The 21,972-nt window shown below is 45.9% G+C and overlaps 1 long non-coding RNA gene across 1 annotated transcript in view; it reads left to right on the top strand.

Moving 5' to 3' along the window:
- The window catches only part of LOC129531654 (uncharacterized), a 37,477-nt gene that overhangs the window by 2,715 nt on the left and 12,790 nt on the right, over nt 1-21,972 (top strand). The window contains exon 2 of the long non-coding RNA XR_008676962.2: nt 12,550-12,635. This is a non-coding gene — a long non-coding RNA (uncharacterized lncRNA). The remainder of the gene's footprint in view (nt 1-12,549; nt 12,636-21,972) is intronic.

The following is a 21,972-nucleotide window of genomic DNA, read 5'->3' as shown; positions in this document are numbered from 1 at the left end:
AGCAATGAGCCAAGATCATGCCACTGCACTCCAGCCTGGGCTACAGAGCAAGACCCTGTCCAAAAAAAAAAAAAACAAAACAAAGGTTAAAATGACAAATTTTGGGGCCGGGCGCGGTAGCTCACACCTGTAATCCTAGCACTTTGGGAGGCCGAGGCAGGTGAATCACTTGAGGTCAGGAGCTCGAGACCAACCTGGCCAACATAGTTGAAACCCCATCTCTACTAAAAATACAAAAATTAGCCGGGCATGGTGGACTGCACCTGTACTCCCAGCTACTCGGGAGGCTGAGGTGGGAGAATCACTTGAACCCGGGAGGCAGAGGTTGCAGTGAGCTGAGATCACAGCACTGCACTCCCACCTGGGCAATAGCATTAAGACTTTATCTCAAAAATAATAATAATAATAATAAATGACAAATTTTATGTTATGTATATTTTACCACAATAAAAAATGAAATAGGCCAGGAGAGGTGGCTCATGCCTGTAATCCCAGCACTTTGGGAGGCCAAGGCAGACGGATCACCTGAGGTTGGGAGTTTCGAGACCAGCCTGAGCAACATGGAGAAACCCCATCTCTACTAAAAATACAAAATTAGCCAGGTGTAGTGGCACATGCCTGTAATCCCAGCTACTTGGGAAGGCTGAGGCAGGAGAATCGCTTGAACCTGGGAGGTAGAGGTTGCAGTGAGCCGAGATCGCACCATTGTACTCCAGCCTAGGCAACAAGAGTGAAACTCCATCTCAAAAAAAAAAGGAAATAACACGTGGCCAGGCACTGTGGCTCATGCCTGTAATCTCAGCACTTTGGGAGGCTGGGGCAAGCAGATTACATAAGGTCAGGAGTTCAAGACCAGCCTAGCCAATATGGCAAAACCCCATCACTACTAAAAATATAAAAAATTAGACAGGCATGGTGGTGCACACCTGTAGTCCCAGCTACTTCGGAGGCTGAGGCAGGAGAATTTCTTGAAGCTGGGAGGTGGAGGTTGCAGTGAGCCAAAATTGCGCCACTGCATTCCAGCCTGGGCAACAGAGCAAGAAAAAAAAAATGTGACGTGAATAGAAAAGTTACAAACATGGTAGATATTAATCTAACTATATCAATAGTCATTTTAAATCTGAATCATTTTTTAAATCTACTCTGATGGTGTGATCATCAGAATGGATTTTTAAAAGAACCCCAATTAGATGTTGTATACAAGAAATCCACTTTAAATATGAAAACTCAGATTAATTAAAAATAAAAGAATGAAGTAAGATATATTATGCTAAAACTAATCCAAAAAGAAAACTGGAATAGCTATATTAACTTTGGACAAAGCAGACTTCAAAACAAGGAAAATATCATGGATAAAGAGGGCAGTATGTAATGACAATGGAGTCAGTTTTCCAGAGGGATATAACAAATTCTTAACCTAGATATACCTAACAACAGAGCATCAAAATATGTGAAGCAAAAACTGATGGAACTGCAATGAGAAATAGACAGATTCACCATTTTAGTTGGAGACTTCAGCGCCCTTGTATTAGTAATTGACCCACTCATGAGGCAAAAAATCAGTAAGGATATAGTTGAACTGAACAGCATCATCAATCAATTGGATCTAATTGACATCTATAGAATATTTCATCCAGCAACAGCAGAATACACATTATACTCAAGCTCACATATAATATTCACCAAGATAAACCATATTCAGGGCCACAAAACATGCCTCAACAAATTTAAAAGAATAGAAATAATACAAAATATGTTCTGAGACCACAGTGGAATTAAATTAAAAACCAGTAAGAGAAAGATAGCTGGAAAATCCCAAAATATATGGAGAATAAACAACATAATTTTAAATATTCCAAATAAATAGGTGACAGTAGAGCTGTCAAGAGAAATGTTTACATATTTTGAACTAAATAAAAATGAAAATACAGGTCAGGCGCGGGGGCTCACGTCTATAATCCCAGAACTTTGGGAGGCCAAGGCGGGTGAATCACTTGAGGTCACAAGTTGGAGACCAGCCTGGCCAATATGGTGAAACCCCATCTCTACTAAAAATACAAAAATTACCTGGGTGTGATGGCGGGCACCTGTAATCCCTGCTATTCGAGAGGCTGAGGCAGGAGAATCGCTTAAACCTGGGAAGTGGAGGTTGCAGTGAGCTAAGATCGCACCACTGCTCTCCAGCCTGGGCAACAGAGTGAGACTCATCTCAAAAAAAAAATAGAAACTACAGCTCATCAACATTTGTAGGCTATAGTGAAAGCAGTGCTTAAAGGTAAATTTATAGCATTGCATATAAATGTAAAAGAAGAAAAATCAAAAATCGATAATCTGGCCGGACGCAGTGGTTCACGCCTATAATCCCAGTACTTCGGGAGGCCCAGGCGGATGGATCACGAGGTCAGGAGTTCTAGACCAGCCTGGCCAACATTGTGAAACCCCGACTCTATTAAAAATACAAAAAATTAGCTGGGCATGGTGGCAGACACCTGTAATCTCAGCTACTTGGGAGGCTGAGGCAGGAGAATCACTTGAACCCAGGAGGCAGAGGTTGCAGTGATCCAAGATCATTCCATTGCACTCCAGCCTGGGCGACAGAGCAAGACTCCGTCTTAAAAAAAAAAAATCAATAAATAACAGTTTTCCATAAAAGAAAACACCAAGCCCAGAGAGTTTCAGTGGTGAAGTCTAACAAACATGTTTTTAATGATATCAATTTCCTCTCATCTTTTCCAGAAAATAGAAGCAGTGACAGTACTTCTGTTTTGTGTTTTACAGTCTATATTTGTCTGTTTCACATCCATTAGTCACAGGGCCAAACTAATGGCCAAAGTTGTTTAACACCTGTCCTGCAATCCAGAGTCCATACCCTGAACCACCCTTTGTATCTAATTCTCAGATATCAAGACAATATTTTCTTTTCCCTAAATCAACCCAGGGTCAGGTACCAGACAACTAGGGACAGCCTCTATGCCACAAAGCCCACTGGAATTCTTCTAACCGGCTAATCCTAAACTGTTTCCTTTGCCCTGCCTTGCCTTTCCCATGGAAAACACAACATAGGCTCTGGGCTGGGCTGTCCCCTGGCTCACTCTGCCTCTTGACCTACTTTGGTGCTTCCCCATGTGGCCCTCTATTGCATACCCCCTTCTCCTGGGAAACACAAATAATAAGTTCTTCTTTCAAAGACAGTTGTCTGTGTGTCTGTCACCTTACCACACCTAATTAAGACAAATCCCAGGTGCACATTTTAGAGCAACTTCCTGACTCATTGAATGGGGCCAGCCTTACCCTAATACCAAAGCCAGAGAAAGGCATTATAAGAAAGGAAAACTACAGATCAATATCTCTCATGAACATAGATGCGAAAATCCTCAACAAAACATTAGAAAATCAAATCCAACAATGTATAAAAAGAATTATACACCATGACTAAGTGGGATTTACTCCAGGTATGCAAGGCTGGTTCAACATTCAAAATAAATTAATGTAACTCATCACATCAACAGAATAAAAAAGAAAAATCATATGATCATATCAATTGATGCAGAAAAATGCATTTGACAAAACCCGACATTCATTCATGTTAAATGAACACTCACTCTCAGAAAACTAGGAACAGTGGGAAACTTCCTCAAGTTGATAAAATCTACAAAAAAAACCACAGTTAACATCATACATAGTGGTAACAAACTACATGCTTTCCCCCTAAATTCAAGAACAAGAAAATTACATCCACTCTCAACACTCCTATTAAACATTACACTGAAAATCCTAACTTATGCAATAAAATATGAAGACAAAAAAAATTTTAAAGGCCAGGTGCAGGTGGTTCATGCCTTTCATCCCAGCACTTTGGGAGGTCGAGGTGGGAGGATCTCTTGAGCCCAGGAGTTCAAAAACAGCCAGGGCAACATAGTGAGACCCTGTCTCTATGAAAACAGAAAAATGATCTGGGCATGGTGGTGTGCACCTGTAGTCCCAGTTACTTGGGAGGCTGATGTGGGAGGAGGATCCCTTGAACCTGGGAAGCAGAGACTGCAGTGGGATCAAGCCACTGCACTCCAGCCTGGGCAACAGAGCAAGACTGTGACTCAAAAAAAAAAAAAAAAAAGAAAGAAAAAAAGAAAAGAAACATTAGCTGGGCATGATGGTGTGCACCTATAGTCCTAGCTACTGGAAAGGCAGAAGTGGGAGGATTACTTGATGCCAGGAAGTCAAGGCTGCAGTAAGCCATGATCATGCCACTGCACTCCAGCCTGGGTGACAGAGCAAGACCCTGTCAAATAAAATAAATAAATAAATAAATAAATAAATAAATAAATAAATAAATAAATAAAAAGAAGAAGAAGAAGTAGGGGGCAGGTATAAGCGTTGGTAAGGAAAAAAAACCTGTCTTTCCTCACAGATGGCATTAATGTCTCTGTGCCCAAAAAATCAACAAGAACCTTCTAATGCTAATAAGCCTTATAGCAAGGTTGCAGAATCCATTGGTCACAGGGCCAATATGCAACAGTCAATTGCTTTCCTATACACTAGCAGGAACCATTGCAATTTGAAATTTATTTTTATTTTTTACTTATTTATTTTTTGAGACAGAGTCTCACTCTGTCACCCATGCTGGAGTACAGTAGCCCGATCTGGGCTCAATGCAACCTCCACCTCCTGGGTTCAACCGATTCTCATGCCTCAGCCTCCAGGTAGCTGGGACTACAGGTGCCCACCACCACACCCAGCTAATTTTTTGTATTTTTAGTAAAGATGGGGTTTCAGCATGTTGGCCAGGCTGGCCTCGAACTCCTGACCTCAGGTGATCTGCCCACCCTGGCTTCCCAAAGTGCTGGGATTACAAGCGTGAGCCACAGTACCCGGCCACAGTTTGAAATTTAAAACACAATACAATTTATATTAACACCAAAATAGAAGAAAGAAATATTTTGGAATAAACCTATAAAAATAAAAGGAGAAATATTCCATGTTCACGAATGAGAAGTTTCAATATTATTAAGATGACAATTCTGCCCAACCTGATCTGTAGACTCAAGGCCATCCCAATTAAAAAAAAACAAAAAGGCTGGCAAGTTATTTTGTGGATCTCTACAAACTGATTCTAAAGTTTACATGGAAAGGCAAAAGACCCAGAATAACCAACACAATATTGAAGAGAAAGAACAAAGTCAGAGGTCTGACACTATTCAATTTCAAGACTTACTATAAAGCTACAATAATCAAGGCAGTATGGTATTTGCAAAAGAATAGACAAATAAATTAATGGAACAGAATACAGAGCCTTGAAATAGATACACACAAATACAGCCATCTGATCCTTGACAAAGGAGCAACGGCAATACATTGAGAAAAGATAGTCTTTTCAACAAAGAGTTAGGAACAATTAGATGTACATAGGCAAAAAAAAAAAAAGAGAGAGAGAGAGAATCTAGGTCAGGCATGGAGGCTCATGCCTGTAATCCTAGCACTTTGGGAGGCTGAGGCGGGCAGATCACCTGAGGTCGGGAGTTCGAGACCAGCCTGACCAACATGGAGAAACCCCGTCTCTACTAAAAATGCAAAATTAGCCAGGTGTGGTGGCGCATGCCTGTAATCCCAGCGACTCGGGAGGCTGAGGCAGGAGAATTGCTTCAACCTGGGAAGCAGAGGTTGTAGCGAACCAAAATCGCACCATTGTACTCCAGCCTGGGTGACGAGTGAAACTGCATCTCAATTAAAAAAAAAAAAAAAAAGGAATCTAAACACAGGACTTACACCTTTCACAAAAATTAACTCAAAATGGATCATAGACCTAAATGGAAAATGGAAAACTATGAAACTTCTAGAAGATAACAAGCCAGGTATAGTGGCTCACACCTGTAATCCCAGCATTTTGGGAGGCCAATGCAGGCAGATCGCTTGAGCTCAGGAGTTCGAGACCAGCCTAGGCAAAACCCTACCTCTACAAAAAATACAAAACTTAGCCAGGTGTAGTGGCACGTGCCTGTAGTCCCAGCTACTCAAGAGGCTGAGGCAGGAGGATACCGTGACTCTGGGAGGTTGAAGCTGCTGTGAGCTAAGATCGTCCCACTGCACTCTAGCATGGGCAACAGAGCACGACCCTGTCACAAAAAAGAAGAAAAAAAGTCAACTTTAATTTAAACTATGGACCTTAGCTAATAATAATGTGTTCATATTGGCTTATTAATTGTAATTAATGTACCACACTAATGCAAGATGTTAATAATAGGAGAAACAGTGAGAGGAAAATATATGGGAACTTCCTTTACTATCTGTTCAATTTTTCTATAAATTTTCTATAAATTCAATTTTCTATAAAGGTGGGCTGGGCACGGTGGCTCATGCCTGTAATCCCAGCACTTAGGGAGGTCAAGGCAGGCGGATCACCTGAGGTCAGGAGTTGAAGACCAGCTTGGCCAACATGGTGAAACCCTGTCTCTACTAAAAATACAAAAATTAGCTGGGCATGGTGGTGCACACCCGTAGTCTCAGCTACTGAGGAGGCTGATGCAGGAGAATTGCTTGAACCTGGGAGGTGGAGGTTGCCGTGAGCCAAGATTGCACCACTGCACTCCAGCCTGGGCAACAGGGTGCGACTCCATCTCAAAAAAAATTAAAATAAAAATAAAGGTGTTCTAAAAGTAGTCTTTTTTTTTTCTTTTTAAAAATATTATGCTTAGGCCAGGTGCAGTGGCTCACGCCTGTAATCCCAGCACTTTGGGAGGCCAAAGCAGGCGGATCACCTGAGGTTGGGAGTTCGAGACCATCCTCACCAACATGGAGAAACCCTGTCTCTACTAAAAATACAAAATCAGCCAGGCATGGTGGCGCATGCCTGTAATCCCAGCTACTTGGGAGGCTGAGGCAGGAGAATCGCTTGAACCTGGGAAGCAGAGGTTGCGATGAGCCAAAATTGCACCATTGCACTCCAGCCTGGGCGACAAGAGCGAAACTCCATCTATAAACAAATAAATAAATAGTATCCTTAAACTGATGAATAATATTTTGATGTAAGTGTTTATATGTGTTTTTCCCTGGTATTTTCTACTACCCCATGATCTTCCCTACCCAGGCAGTTATATCAAGAGTCCCCTCTTGACTCATGGATGGGTGATTACAGAGGATCAGAGATCAAAAATGTCTGAGGCTTAACCAGAATTGGTGGTGCATGCCTGTAGTCACAGCTACTCTGGAGGCTGAGGCAGGAAGATTGCATGAGCCCAGGAGTTTGAGACCAGTCTCGTCAACACAGTGAGACCCCCATCTCAAAAAACAAAACAGGCCGGGTGGGGTGGCTCATGCTTGTAATCCCAGCACTCTGGGAGGCTGAGGCGGGTGGATCATTTGAGGCCAAGAGTTCGATACCAGCGTGGCCAACATGGTGAAACCCCATCTCTACTAAAAATACAAAAATTAGCTGGGTGTGATGGCGCGCTACCTGCAATCCCAGCTACTCAGGAGACTGAGGCACAAGAATCACTTAAATCCAGGGGGTGGAGGTTGCAGTGAACCAAGATGAGACGCCACTGTGCTCCAGCGTGGGCAACAGAGAAAGACTCTATCTCAAAAAAAAAAAAAAAAGACTGGGCATGGTGACTTATGCCTATAATCCCAGCACTTTGGGAGGCTGAGGTGGGAGGATCACTTGAGCCCAGGAGTTCAAGACCAGTTTGGGCAACATAGGGAGATCCTATCTCTATAAAAAATGAAAAAATTCACCGGCTGTGGTGGTATGCGCCTGTGGTCCCAGCTACTCAGGAAACTGAAATGGAAGGATCGCCTGAACCTAAGAGGTAGAAGCTGCAGTGAGCTGTGGTCACGCCACTGCACTCTAGCCTGGGTAACAGAGTGGGACCCTGTCTCAAAAGACAAACAAAATGCCTGAGTCTTGACGTTGAGACTTCCAAAATCTAAAAATGATTTAGAAGATACTCATTCAGACTGGGTAGTTTTCCTTTTGGGGAGGAAGAAAAAAAGATGTCCTGGACTAGGCCGGGTGTGGTGGCTGTAACCCCAGTACTTTGGGAAGCCAAGGCAGGTGGATCACGAGGTCAGGAGTTGGAGACCAGCCTGGCCAACGTGGTGAAACCCCATCTCTACTAAAAATACACAAATTAGCCGGATGTGGTGGCATGTGCCTGTAGTCCCAGCTACTCGGGAGGCTGAGGCAGGAGAATCGCTTGAACCTGGGAGGCGGAGGTTGCAGTGAGCCGAGATTAAGCCATTGCACTCCAGTCTGGGCAACAAAAACGAAACTCCATCTCAAAAAAAAAAAAAAAAAGAAAAAAAAAAAAACAGATGACCTTAATTTCAATGTGCAATGTCCAGTAGTCTTCCATGTTGTTTTCAGTACAACCTCTTCAACTTGCATATAAAGGGAGGTTAGACAAGACACATCTGCTGGTCTAATCTCCATCTTGATCTGGAAAGGGTTTATGGTGGTTTACAAGTTTATAACAAGACAGAAATTAAAACGGAGGCAAAAGGGCTGGGCCCAGTGGCTCACACCTGTAATCTCGGCACTTTGGGAGGGCTGAGGTGGGCAGATCACCTGAGGTCAGCAGTTCAAGACCAGCTTGGCCAACATGGTAAAACCCCATCTCTACAAAAATACAAAAATTAGCCTGGCATGGTGGTGGGTGCCCGTAATCCTAGCTACTCGAGAGGCCAAGGCAGGAGAATCACTTGAACCTGGGAGGCAGAGGTTGCAGTGAGCCGAGATTACGCCATCGTCCTCCAGTCTGGGCAACAGAGCAAGTCTCAGTAAAAAAAGGAAAAAAAAAAAAAACTGAGGCAAAAGTAAAGAAAAAGTCAAGCCAGGAATAGGGATTAAAAATTCAGAGCTTAGGCTGGGTGCAGTGGCTCACGCCTGTAATCTCAGCACTTTGGGAGGCCCAGGCGGGCGGATCACGAGGTCAGGAGTTCGAGACCAGCCTGACCAACATGGTGAAACCCCGTCTCTACTAAAAATACAAAAATTAGCTGGGTGCAGTGGCCTGTGCTTGTAGTCCCAGCCACTCGGGAGGCTGAGGTAGGAGAATCGCTTGAACCCAGGAGGAGGAGGCTGTGCAGTGAGCCAAGATCACACCACTGCACTCCAGCCTGAGTGACAGACTCCGTCTCAAAACAAAAAATAAAAATAAAAAATTCAGAGTTTAGCCAGACACAGTGGCTCACACCTGTAATCCCAGCACTTTGGGAGGCTGAGGCCAGTAGATCGCCTGAAGTCAGGAGTTCGAGAACAGCCTGGGCAACATAGTGTAACCCCATCTCTACTAAAAATACAAAAAATTAGCTGGGCGTGGTGGTGGGCCCCTGTAATCCCAGCTACTTGGGAGGCTGAGGGAGGAAAATCACTTGAACCCGGGAGGCAGAGGTTGCAGTGAGCCGAGATCACGCCATTGCACTCCAGCCTGGGCAACAAGAGTGAAACTCCATTTCAAAAAGAAAAAAGAAAAAAAGAAAAAAAAATTCAGAGCTTAAAGAATTCAATGCTTGCCAGAGCTGGGCCGTATATTTGACTCAAAGTTTCCTAGCAGCCTGTGTGAAAAGGGAAATCTGATTAGTTATGCAGTTTACAATATCTATGTGATAAAGGCAAACTCTTGGCCGGGCACGGTGACTCACACCTGTAATCCCAGCACTTTGGGAGGTCCATGTAAGAGTCCAAGAGTTCAAGACCAGCTTGGGCAACATAGTAAGACCCCACCTCTACAAAAAAATTTTAAAAATTAGCAGGGTGTGGTGGCACATGCCTGTGGTCAGCTACTCAGGAGGCTGAAGTGGGAGGATGCCTCATGAGCTGTGGTCACACCACTGCACTCCAGCCTGGGAGACAGAATGAGACCCTGTCTCAAAGAAAAAAAAAAAAGGCACACTCCTGAATCTAAAGAAGTACAACTCTTTTTTATATAAGACCAGAAAAAAAAATAATAAAACTCTATCCTGGAGTTTCTTATAAAGATGACACGTGTGTGATTTATTACTCATTTAAAAAGTGAAACCAGAGGAGAAACATCCTGAGGTAAGACTTTAACTGAACCCTTATGTGGTATAACAGACCTTATTTTTCATTTCATCACACTACATGCTAAGTTAGAAACAAGTTCCCACGCATGTTAGAGTACATTTATGCCACAGTGTCAGAGTCTACACAGTTATTTTTTTCTTTTTTTGAGACGGAGTTTCGCTCTTGCCGCCCAGGCTGGAGTGCAATGGCACAATCTCGGCTCACTGTAACCTCCTCCTCCCGGGTTCAAGCAATTCTTTTGCCTCAGCCTACCGAGTAGGGATGCCCGCCACCACGCCCAGCTGATTTTTGCATTTTTAGTAGAGATGGGGTTTCACTGTGTTAGCCAGGCTGGTCTCAAACTCCTGACCTCAGGTGATCCGCCCACCTCGGCCTCCCAAAGTGCTGGGATTACAGGCGTGAGCCACCTCACCCAGCCATGTCCACAGGCGTGAGCCACCTCACCCAGCCGTGTCCACAGTTTTCTAGTTTGCTGAGCTACGGACCCACCAGCAGGTCTGCAGAGAAGGGATGTTCCTGGTAGAGCTCCTTAGGCCTCCTTCAGATCCATGGGATGCACTGGGACTGTTCCTTTAGCTACACAGATACATGACCATGTTCATCCTCTGCAGTTATTTAGTTATTACCCCAATCTTTCAGTGAAGTCTCTGCTAGACAAATGGAGTTGTAAGGTGACCTTGGTGTGACCGTGGGGGTAGTGATTATGATGGTGGTGATGTGAAAGGGATGGTGGTGATGTGAAAGGGTAGTGGTGAAAGTGAAGGGGATGAGGGTAGGGGTGGGGGGGTGGTTACTTAAGGCTGCAGTCTGCAGTCTACTGCCATGGCTGCTGAGAACAGTCTCTATTTGTCTGCCATCAGTCTATCCAGATCCTTCCACCTGGGGGAAGATCTGGACTGGCCAAGCCTGCAACCAGGTTGCAACCAACAAAATTTCCTCTCTGGAGGGAAAATTAATCTAGATTTAGGAACTGCCAAGAGCTGGGTTTCTCAAGCCACCTTGGCCTTGAACTTCCTCCAAGGGCGGTCATCAGCAAGGGTGTAAGAGGTACTTGGGAGCCTGCAGTTGGTGGAGCTGAGATGGGTGTGGAGACCCCGCCTTTGTGATGGCCTGCAGGTTTCAGTTTTAAGCACGTGGCTTTAAAGGGGACTTTCCCCACCAGAGGAGGAAGGGCTGACAATTGGAACAGCCCCTGAGCTTAACAAACTTTGCCGAAAGCAGCTACAATTGTCAAGCAATAAAGACTGAGATGGTGGAGTGTCCACACAGCTGCCAGCCGCTAGAGCCAAGACTGAAATCCAGAACCTTACCCTGACCAAACCGGGAGTTTGTGAAAGCACAAAGCCTTCTGTGGGAAGGAGAAGGGAAATGAAAGCTAATATTAGGCTAAGCAGTTGTTGATAACATTAAAAGTTTATGCCAAGTCAATGTGAAGAAAGAAATGACCAAAGATGGGCTTTCTGGTGGAGGAGAAAAAGGATCATTGAGATGAAATGAGACCAGCATACCTTCCCTGAGATGCAAATTGCCCTCACCCCCCAATCTCAGCTAGGCAGACTGGGGGAGGGAGCTCTTTAAAAAATCAGGCCAGGCACAGTGGCTTGCACCTGTAATCTCAGCACTTTGGAAGGCCGAGGTGGGCAGATCACTTGAAGTTAGGAGTTTGAGACCAGCCTGGCCAACATGGTGAAACCCTGTCTCTACTAAGAATACAAAAATTAGCAGGGTGTGGTGGCGCACACCTGTAATCCCAGCCTGTGCAACATGGTGAAACCCCATCTCTACTAAAAATAGAAAAATTAGCCAGGCACCTATAATCCCAGCTACTTGGGAGGCTGAGGCATAAGAATCACTTGAACCCAGGAGGTGGAGCTTGCAGTGAGCCGAGATTGCGCCACTGCACTCCAGCCTAGGCAACAGAGCGAGACTCCGTCTCAAAAAAATAATAAATAAGTAAATAAATAAACAAAACATAATAAGTTCAAAATTCCAATGGTAAAAAAATACACAGTGGAGTTTCCCACTCTGGGACACCCAGTTCCCTTCCCCAGAGGATCTATTGGTTTCTTTTGTTTCCTTCCAGAGCTAGTTTATACATATACAAATTATATGAGTGTGTATGCATATATATACTTTTTTCCTTTTTTTCCTACAAAAGGCAGCATATTATTAATATAACAGGGTTCAGATACATGCTTTTTCATATATCAGGATATCTTGGAATGATCCAGATCAGTACCTAAAGAGGTTCCTCTTTTTTTTTATAGTTGCATAGTATTTCTTTATGCAGTTGAACCATCATTGTTATTTATGTTGAGCACAGAGGTTACTTCCAGTCTTAGTTATTACCAACAGTGCTGCCATGCAACACCTTATACAAATGTAATTTCATACACATGCAAGGAAAGAAGCAGTCCTAGAAGAGAAAATGGTGGCAAAATTTTGTTAGTTATTGCCAAATTGCCCTCCATAAAATTTACACCAACTTTACCCTCCCATTTGCAATACAGGGCAGTGCTCCAGGTGTGAATGGAGACGACTTCGAGCTCACTGTGCTGAGAAACTGCTTTTCAGAGGGCTTCTACAGAGCCCACAGGTGAGTGAGCCCCTGGAGGAGGGGGCAGCTCTCTCCTTCCAAAGCTCTTCCTTTATACCTTTCTTATCTGAAGTTATGAAATTCACCATGGTCATTTGTTTAGTCACTCTCCCCACTCTGGCTGTGAACTTCTCAGGAGCTAAGATTCGGCTTTATTGGCCGGTGTGGTGGCTCATGCTGTAATCCCAGCACTTTAGAAAGCCGAGGTGGGTGGATTGCTTGGGCTCCGGAGTTGGAGACCAGCCTGGGCAACATGGCAAAACCCCATCTCCACAAAAAATATAAAAATTAGTCAGGCGTGGTGGCTCACACCTGTAGTGCCAGCTACTCGGAAGGCTGAGGCAGGAGGATCACTTGAGCCCAGGAGGCTGGGGTTGCAGTGAGCCAAGATCATACCACTGCACTCCAGCCTGGGTGACAGAGGGAGACCATGTCTCAAGAAAAACAAAAACAAAAGATTAGGCCTTTATTCACCTTTACACCTGTAGTGTCTGGCCCAGAGCTCTTAGATGATCAATAAGGGTTTTATTAGATGAGTGAAAAAAATTAATAAATTGGGCCAGGTGTGGTGGCTCACGCCAGTAATCCTAGCACTTTGGGAGGCCAAGTTGAGACAATCATCTGAAGTCAGGAGTTCAAGACCAGCCTGGCCAACATGGCAAAATCCTGTCTTTACTAAAAATACAAAAATTAGTCAGGTGTGGTGGTGCGTGCCTGTAATCCTAGCTACTTGGGAGGCTGAGACAGGACAATCACTGGAACCCGGGAGGCGGAGGTTGCAGTGAGCCAAGATTGTGCCACTGCACTCCAGCCTGGGCCACAGATTGAGACTCCGTCTCAAGGAAAAAAAAAAAAATGATAAATTGGGCTTCTAGGTTCAATCTCAGGAAAACAACTGGAAACTATATACTGTAAGGACTAAGGCTATAATCACCTTAAGAGAGTTCATGACTCTGCAACTTCCCCATGTGTGGGATTTTTGTCTTCTCACCTATATTTCCCTAGACAGACTAGTAATTAAACATCTAAAACAAAAAGGGTCAGTGCCCTGTAAGCATGTAGAGTATCCTGACTCAGCCAGGAGATATCTTCCGCTCACTGGGCCCACACTGGCCACAAGGCCAGGACATAGCTTCTGTCTCAGAATCCTAGTCATGGCTCTGGGGTGCCATCTTTTTAGAAGTAGAAGTATTTCTTGAGGGCTACAATGTGCCAGGCACTGGACTGGTGGTCTGAGCTCCATCTGCATAGGGGAGGGATTTCAGAGCATTGCCCCTTAAAGTGAATACTTGTTGCTTGTTCACCACCCCTCTTTCTCCAGCACAAGACCCTGCTGCAGGTTCCTGACCTCAGAGATCCATTCAGGGGCCAGCAAATGACCCTACTGGCCCCATCAGAGTGACTCTCAGCACTGTTGCAGGCACCTGTGGATAAAAGGCTTGCCCTTTTTGGCTTGACTTGATCTGGAAAGGAATGAGTTGGAACTACTATTACCATTTTTTTTTTAGATGGAGTCTCGCTCTGTTGCCCAGGCTGGAGTGCAGTGGTGTGATCTCAGCTCAGCAACCTCTGCTTCCCGGGCTCAAGCAATTCTGGTGCCTCAGCCTCCTGAGTAGCTGGGATTACAGGCGTCCACCACCACGCCCGGCTAATTTTTGTATTTTTAGTAGGAGATGGGGCTTTACCACGTTGGCCAGACTGGTCTTGAACTGCTGACCTCAAGTGATCAGCCTGCCTCGGCCTCCTAAAGTGCTGGGATTACAGGCGTGAGCCACTGCACCTGGCCTACTATCACCATTTTTTGCTACCACACAGAGAACCCCCCCCCAAAGAATAGAGCTGAGAGATAGGAAGTGAGACTGAATCATCAGGGAGTGAAATCAAGGGCCTTGCCACATTTACATCCCTAGATCCAGTCATGCCTAAAGTGAGGCTTTCAGTTACATGTGAGAAAGAGCTCTAGCATATATTCTCTGTTCTCTCTGACTATAGAAGATCAGTCACATGACAAATTTTATTTCACAAAGCTGCTGGAGGCCTGAGCTATAGGTCTGCATACAGGTAAGAGGCCCCCCCATGAAGACTGAGAGGAAAGATCCGTAGATACATGGGTGAAACAAGGTCAACAAAAGGCACTCTGCCTCCACTGAGATACAACAGGTATATAAACATATGGGAGAGAAAGGGAAATGGGTCAGTCAGAAGCCAAGCCAAGCTGGGGTTGTCAACTTGGTCCAGGAGTGGGAATGAATGTGCCAGTCACCCCCAATTACCAGGAGACATAATAAATGATTGTTAAAGGCTGGGTGCAGTGGCTCTCGCCTGTAATCCCAGCACTTTGGGAGGCCAAGGCGGGTGAATCACCTGAGGTCAGGAGTTTGAGACCAGCCTGGCTAACATGGTGAAAGCCCGTCTCTACTAAAAATATGAAAAAGTAGTGGGGTTTGGTGGTGCTCGCCTGTAATCCCAGCTACTCGGGAGGCTGAGGCAGGAGAATCGCTTGAACCCGGGAGAAGGAGGGGTTACAGTGAGCCGAGATTGCGCCACTGCCCTCCAGCCTGGGTGACAGAGCAAGACTCTCTCAAAAAATAAATAAATAAATAAATAATTGTTGTTGTTTGTGTCACCGACACAGTAGATAACTGAAACTATCTTCCTTCCCATATCTGCTCCTCTTCTTTTTTTTTTTTTTTCTTTTTCTGAGTCGGAGTTTCATTTTTATTGCCCAGGCTGGAGTGCAATGGCCCAGTCTCAGCTCACCACAACCTCCCCGGTTCAAGCGATTCTAGTGCCTCAGCCTCCTGAGTAGCTGGGACTACAGGCATGCGCCACAATGCCCAGCTAATTTTAGTAGAGACAGGGTTTCTCCACGTTGGTCAGGCTGGTCTCGAACTCCCAACCTCAGGTGATCCACCCGCCTCAGCCTCCCAAAGTGCTGGGATTACAGGCGTGAGCCTCCGCGCCCGGCACCTGCTCCTCTTCTCATATCTCCCATGTTGGCTAATGGCACCAGCACCTCCTGTGGTAAATATGTATTCTGTCTTTGTCCTCAGTCTTTGCACGCAGCTCCTATAACCCTTGGAATCCCTGGAATGATATCTTTTGTGTGCTAATAAGGTGCCTGGTGGCTGGGGGTCCCCTACATAGCTTGAGGATGGGGGCTGGTCACCAGAGAGACCAAGGCATGACAGAATTGGAACTTTCAGCTCATCCCCCAACCTCCAGGAGGGAAAAGGGGCTGGTGATTGAGTCAATCAGCATTGGTCAATGATTTCATCAATTGTGCCTGTGTAATGAAACCTCCATAAAAACCCCTAAATGATGAGATTCGGGGAGCTTCCGGTTGGTGAACACACTGAAGTGCTAGGAGGGCGGCCTGCCCAGAGGAGACATAGAAGCCCTGCGTGCCCCTCAAATACCATGCCCTATGCTTCCACCTGGCTGTCTCTGAGCATATGTCCTTGATCATAAAGTGGTAAGCCTAACGAAAGTGTTTCCGAGTTCTGTGAGCCATTCTGGCAAATTATTGAACATGAAGAGGGGGTTGTGGGAACCTAGGACTTCTATAGCTGGTTGGTCAGAAATACAGATGGTAACCTGGTACCAGCAACCGACATCTGAAATCAGGGCAGTCTTGCGGGATGGAGCTCTTTGGTGGCATTGACACTAATTCTAGGTAGATAATGTCAGAATGGAATTGATTTGTTGGATACCCAATTGGTATCTGGAGAGTTGAATAACTGGTCAGTATAAGAAAAAACTCACACATTTGGTGGCAGAAGTATTGTGAATAAAAACAGTTCAGAGCTCCCCTACTCCCAAACCAGAAAACCTGGAGTCATCTTCGATGCCACCCTCTCACCACCCACCCTCTGCACTATCCCCACCAATCACTTGCCAAGTTATCCTGATTCCACCCCCAAATACCTCTCTCATCTCCCGTCTTCACTTTTCATTCATCATTTACTCATTCAATCACAGATATTTGCTCTTATCTTCTCTGTGCCAGGCTTTGTGATAGGCATTGGAGTCAGAAGAATGAATGAGACCTGGTAGGAAAATCACAATCTAGTGTTAAAACAAAAACCAGAACACAATCATAAAGCAATGGGATTCACACTCAGAAATGCATAGAGCTGCTGGGCGTGGTGGCTCATGCCTGTAATCCCATCACTTTGGGAGGCCGAGGTGGGCGGATCATGAGGTCAGGGGTTCGAGACCAGCCTGACCAACATCGTGAAACCCTGTCTCTACTAAAAATACAAAATTAGCTGGGCGTGGTGGTACATGCCCGTAATCCCGGCTACTCAGGAGGCTAAGGCAGGAGAATCACTTGAACCTGGGAGGCAGAGATTGCAGCAAGCCGAGATCGCACTACTGCGCTCCAGCTTGGATGACACAGCGAGACTCTGTCTCAAAAAAAAAAAAAAGAAAAGAAAAGAAAAGAAATGCACAGAGCATCATAGAGTCCAGGGCAGGGGTCCCTGACCAAGCTCGGGAATGGTGGGGGATGGGGTGGGGACATCAGTGGAGTTTTTTGGGGTTTTTTGTTTTGCTTTGTTTGAGACAGGGTCTTGCTCCGTCACCCAGGCTGGAGTGCAGTGGTGTGATCATAGTTCACTGCAACCTTGAACTCCTGGGCTCAAGGGATCCCCCGGCCTCAGCCTCCTGAGTAGCTGGGATTACAGGCATGAGCCACCACACCCAGTCAATAGACTTTTCTTGATGTGGGTGACACCCAAGCTTTAAGTTTGAAGACTAAAGGAGAGCTGGCACACCAACAGTATATGAGGGGAGGGGAGGGGAGGGGAGGGGAGGGGAGGGGAGAGGAGAAGGGAAGGGGAGGGGAGAGGGGAAGGGAGGGGAGGGAGAGGGGAGGGGAGGGGAGAGGGGAGGGGAGGGGAGGGGGGAGGGGAGGGGAGGGGAGGGGTAGGGGAGGGAGGAGGGGAGGGGAGGGGAGGGGAGGGAGGAGGGGAGGGGAGGGGAGGGGAGGGGAGGGGGAGGGGAGGGAGGAGGGGAGGGGAGGGGAGGGGAGGGAGGAGGGGAGGGGAGGGGAGGGGAGGGGAGGGGAGAGGACACAGCAGGCTGGTAGGGCAGCTTTGAATATGGCTCAGAGGCGAGGCGAGCAAGGTCTGAATCACTTCTGCTCCAAGTCCAGGCCCACATTACTTCTTATACGGACAAGAGGCCAGTAACTGCTCTACCCACACATTCTCCTCCCCTACCATCAGAAAAATCTCCCTAAAGCTCAAATTTGACTTCCTGTCTCCCCTGCTTGCTACCCTCTGCTGGTTCCCCTTTCTGATCTGTGGTGTCTCAGCTCCACCTCTGTTCATAAACTTCATATGGTGCCTTCAAAAGTATTTCCGTCTCTGGACCTTCATCCCTGTGCTACTGTCTGCCTGGAATTTCCTGCCCTGCCTTGGTTGATGAGGTGGACTCCTATTCATACTTCAGAGTGACTCAGATGTGACTTGTTCCACAAAGTCCCCTCCCACTTGCACTCACCTCCGTGATGCACGTATTCCAGGGCCGTGAGCTTCACCTCTCTGCCCGTCTCCCTCCTGCTACAGCTGTGAGGGTGCAGACCTCCTCTGCTGGCACCAGGGCCCGGCCTGCAGTGGGCCTTTGGCAAATGCGGAACTAAGGCTACCAGTAGGTGAAAATGCAGCTAATGCCCAGGAAGCTAGAAGCTGTTGGAACATTTCTGAGACCCTTTAGAGCTGGAAATAGCTCTATGTGAGAGGGTTGCTGATAGAGAAGGCTGGAAGTGAGGTCCCTCTGTCCCCAGCTTGCCTCAGACCCTGGTTCCAGATACAGTTGCATGTGTTTCCAACCAAGACTCTGACCTGGCTCCTCAACCAAACCTCCCCTGCGTCCATGGATCTGTCTGAACTCCCATTTATAATCGTAAGAGGCTGTGGGTTAGAGGCGCTGTGCTAATGATGGCTGTATTGTTATTATGATTGTGAAGTTGTTATATTTCACATAGAATACAAGTTTATGTACATTACGATTAAGACTAGTAAAGCTCTTTGGAACTTTAAAAACAAATCCCAGTCAGGCGTGATGTCTCACGCCTGTAATCCTAGCTCTTTGGGAGTCCAAGGCAGGAGGACTGGTTAAGCCCAGTTCTCCAGGAGTTTGAGACCAGCCTGGGCAACATAGTAGGACCCCATCTCTACAAAAAAAAAAAAAATCAAAAAATTAGCCAGACGTGGTGGCATGCACCTTTAGTCCCAGCTACTCGGGAGGCTGAGGCAGGAGGACTATTTGAGCCCAGGAGGTGGAACCTACAGTGAGCCATGATCTCACCACTGCACTCCAGCCTGGGCAACAGAGTGAGACCCTGTCTCAAAAAAACGAAACAAAACAAATCTCAATTCAATTACATTTAATTATTTCAAAAACCAAGCTCTCTCATTGTACAACATTCAAACAATAAAGTAAGAAAAAGTGCCTATGGGTCCCAAATTGGTGTGACTACTGTGTCCTGTCAGCCTATAGAAACACAAGTGTCTGTGTGTGTAACTTTGACCCCTTCTCCTCCCCCTCCAAAAAATGTACATGCATACATATATATATATATATTTTCTTTTTGTTTTGTTTTTGTTTGTTGTTTTTTGTTTTTGATATTAGTAGAGACAAGGTCTCACTATGTTGCCCAGGCTGGTCACAAACTCCTGGGCTCATGCGATCCTCTCACCTTGGCCTCCCAAAGTAGCGGGGTTATAGGCGTGAGCCACCGTGCTCAGCCTATATATTCTTATTCTTTTTTTTTTTTTTTTTTTTTTTTGAGACAGAGTCTTGCTCCATCGCCCAGGCTGGAGATCAGGCCGTTGCCTGATCTCGGCTCACTGCAACCTCCACCTCCTGAGTTCAAGCAATTCTCCTGCCTCAGCCTCTCGAGTAGCTGGGATTACAGGCATGCACCACCACACCAAGCTAATTTTGTATTTTTAGTAGAGACGGGGTTTCACCATGTTGGTCAGGCTGGTCTTGAACTCCTGACCTCAGGTGATTCACCCACCTCAGCCTCCCAAAGTGTTAGGGTTACAGGCATGAGCCACCATGCCCAGCTATATATATATATTTTTTGTTTTTGTTTTGTTTTGTTTTGTTTTGTTTTTTGAGGCAGAGTCTCGTTCTGTTGCCCAGGCTGAAGTGAAGTGGCACGATCTCGGCTCACTGCAACCTCCGCCTCCCAGGTTCAAGCGATTCTCCTGCCTCAGCCTTTCGAGTAGCTGGGATTACAGAAGCGCACCACCACGGCTGGCTAATTTTTTGGTATTTTTTAGTAGAGACAGGTTTTCACCATGTTGGTCAGGCTGGTCTTGAACCCCTGACCTCAAGTGATCTTCCCACTTCAGCCTTCCAAAGTGCTGGGATTACAGGCGTGAGCCACCACACCTGGCCTTATATTCTTTTCTTTTTAAAAACAAAAACAAAAACAAAAACAAAAACAAAAAACACCTGATGGGGTCAGGTGTGGTGGCTCACACCTGTAATCCCAGCACTTTGGGAGGCCGAGGTGGGCAGATCACTTGAGGTTAGGAGTTAGAGACCAGCCTGGCCAACATATAGTGAAACCCCATCTCTACTAAAAATACAAAAATTAGCTGGGTGTAGTGGCGCACGCCTGTAATCCCAGCTACTCAGGAGGCTGAGTGTGGAAAATCACTTGAACCTGGGAGGCGGAGGTTGCAGTGAGCTGAGATCACGCCATTGCACTCCAGCCTGGGCAACAAGAGCTAGACTCCATCTCAACAAAACAAAACAAAAAAACAACTTGATGGATATCTTTGTCAGTACATGTAATTCTATTTGGTTCTTTTTAATGGTCACATAGTAAGACTTATTATATTAGGGTCAGCAAAGTATGGCCTCTAGACCAAATATGGCCCAGCACCTAAATGAAGTTGTATGGGAACATAGCCATGCATATTCCTTTCCATAGAGTCTCAGCCTACTTTTGCACTATAGAAGCAGAATTGAAAGGTTGCATGGGAGACTGTGGCCTACAAAGCCCGGAGAGTTTACTATCTAGCTCGTTACAGAAAAAGTATGCCAACCTGTGCAATATATGGCTGTATCATGCTTTATTTAGCCAGTCCCTGTTAATAACATTTAAATTGTTTCCATTTGTTCAGCATTAGCAAACAATCTCAAAATTAACACTTTCGTTTTCAACATTTACATAAGTTGGTTGGGCGCTGGTGGCTCACGCCTGTAATCCCAGCACTTTGGGAAGCTGAGGCGGGCAGATCACGAGGTCAAGAGATCAAGACCATCCTGGCCAACATTGTGAAACCCCGTCTCTACTAAAAATACAAAAATTAGCTGGCCCTGGTGGTGCGCGCCTGTAATCCAAGCTACTTGGGTGGCTGAGGCAGGAGAATCGCTTGAACCTGGGAGGCAGAGGTTGCAGTGAGCCGAGATCGCGCCACTGCACTCCAGCCTGGGTGACAGTGCGAGACTCTGTCTCAAAAAAAAAAAAAAAAGAAAAAAAAACATTTACATCAGTTGATGGCCACCACGGCTTATCAGTGAGTGAGAACATTAGTAAGTGTGAACCCAATGTATCCGTACAGAAATGTTTCCTTTAAGAGTGGACCCTCACATTAATAGACATTGTGGCTCCAGTGGCAACTTTGGAAATAGGAGCAATTGCCAAAGTTGCCAAGGCAAAGGGCTGTACAGAAAGATCTCATTTTCATAATAAAGAACCAGGACACTCACCAAAGAGCATCAAAGCAGGCTTCAGGATCCAGGATGAGGTGAAAATTCAGGGATGCTGAACAGTGAAACATAGATACGAGCCGTGGATGGCCTACTGTCAGTGATGGAGTGACATAAAGGAGCCCAAAAGTAAAGGGAAAGATATCATTTTAAACATTAGCTGGGCACAGTGGCACATGCCTGTAAGTAATCCCAGCTACTCGGGAAGCTGAGGCAGGAGGATTGCTTGAGTCCAGCAGTTCAAGGCTGCAATGAGCCATGATCATACCTCTGTGCTCCAGCCTGGGCAACAGAGTGAGACCCTGTCGAAAAAAAGAAAAGAGAGAGAGAGGCCGGACGCGGTGGCTCACACCTGTAATCCCAGCAGTTTGGGAGGCTGAGGCAGGTGGATTGCCTGAGGTCAGGAGTTTGAGACCAGCCTGACCAACATAGTGAAACCCTGTCTCTATTTAAAATACAGAAAATTAGATGGTGGCGGGTGCCTGTAATCCCAGCTACTCAGGAGGCTGAGGCAGGAGAATCGCTTGAACCCGGAAGGCAGAGGTTGCAGTGAGCCGAGATCGTGCCATTGCACTCCAGCCTGGGCAATAAGAGCAAA

This window comes from Gorilla gorilla, chromosome 12 (assembly GCF_029281585.2).
Source record: "Gorilla gorilla gorilla isolate KB3781 chromosome 12, NHGRI_mGorGor1-v2.1_pri, whole genome shotgun sequence".
Taxonomy (NCBI): Eukaryota; Metazoa; Chordata; class Mammalia; order Primates; family Hominidae; genus Gorilla; species Gorilla gorilla.
The sequence above is the reverse complement of the archived record's forward strand: the minus strand, read 5'-3'. Positions and strand labels throughout refer to the sequence as shown.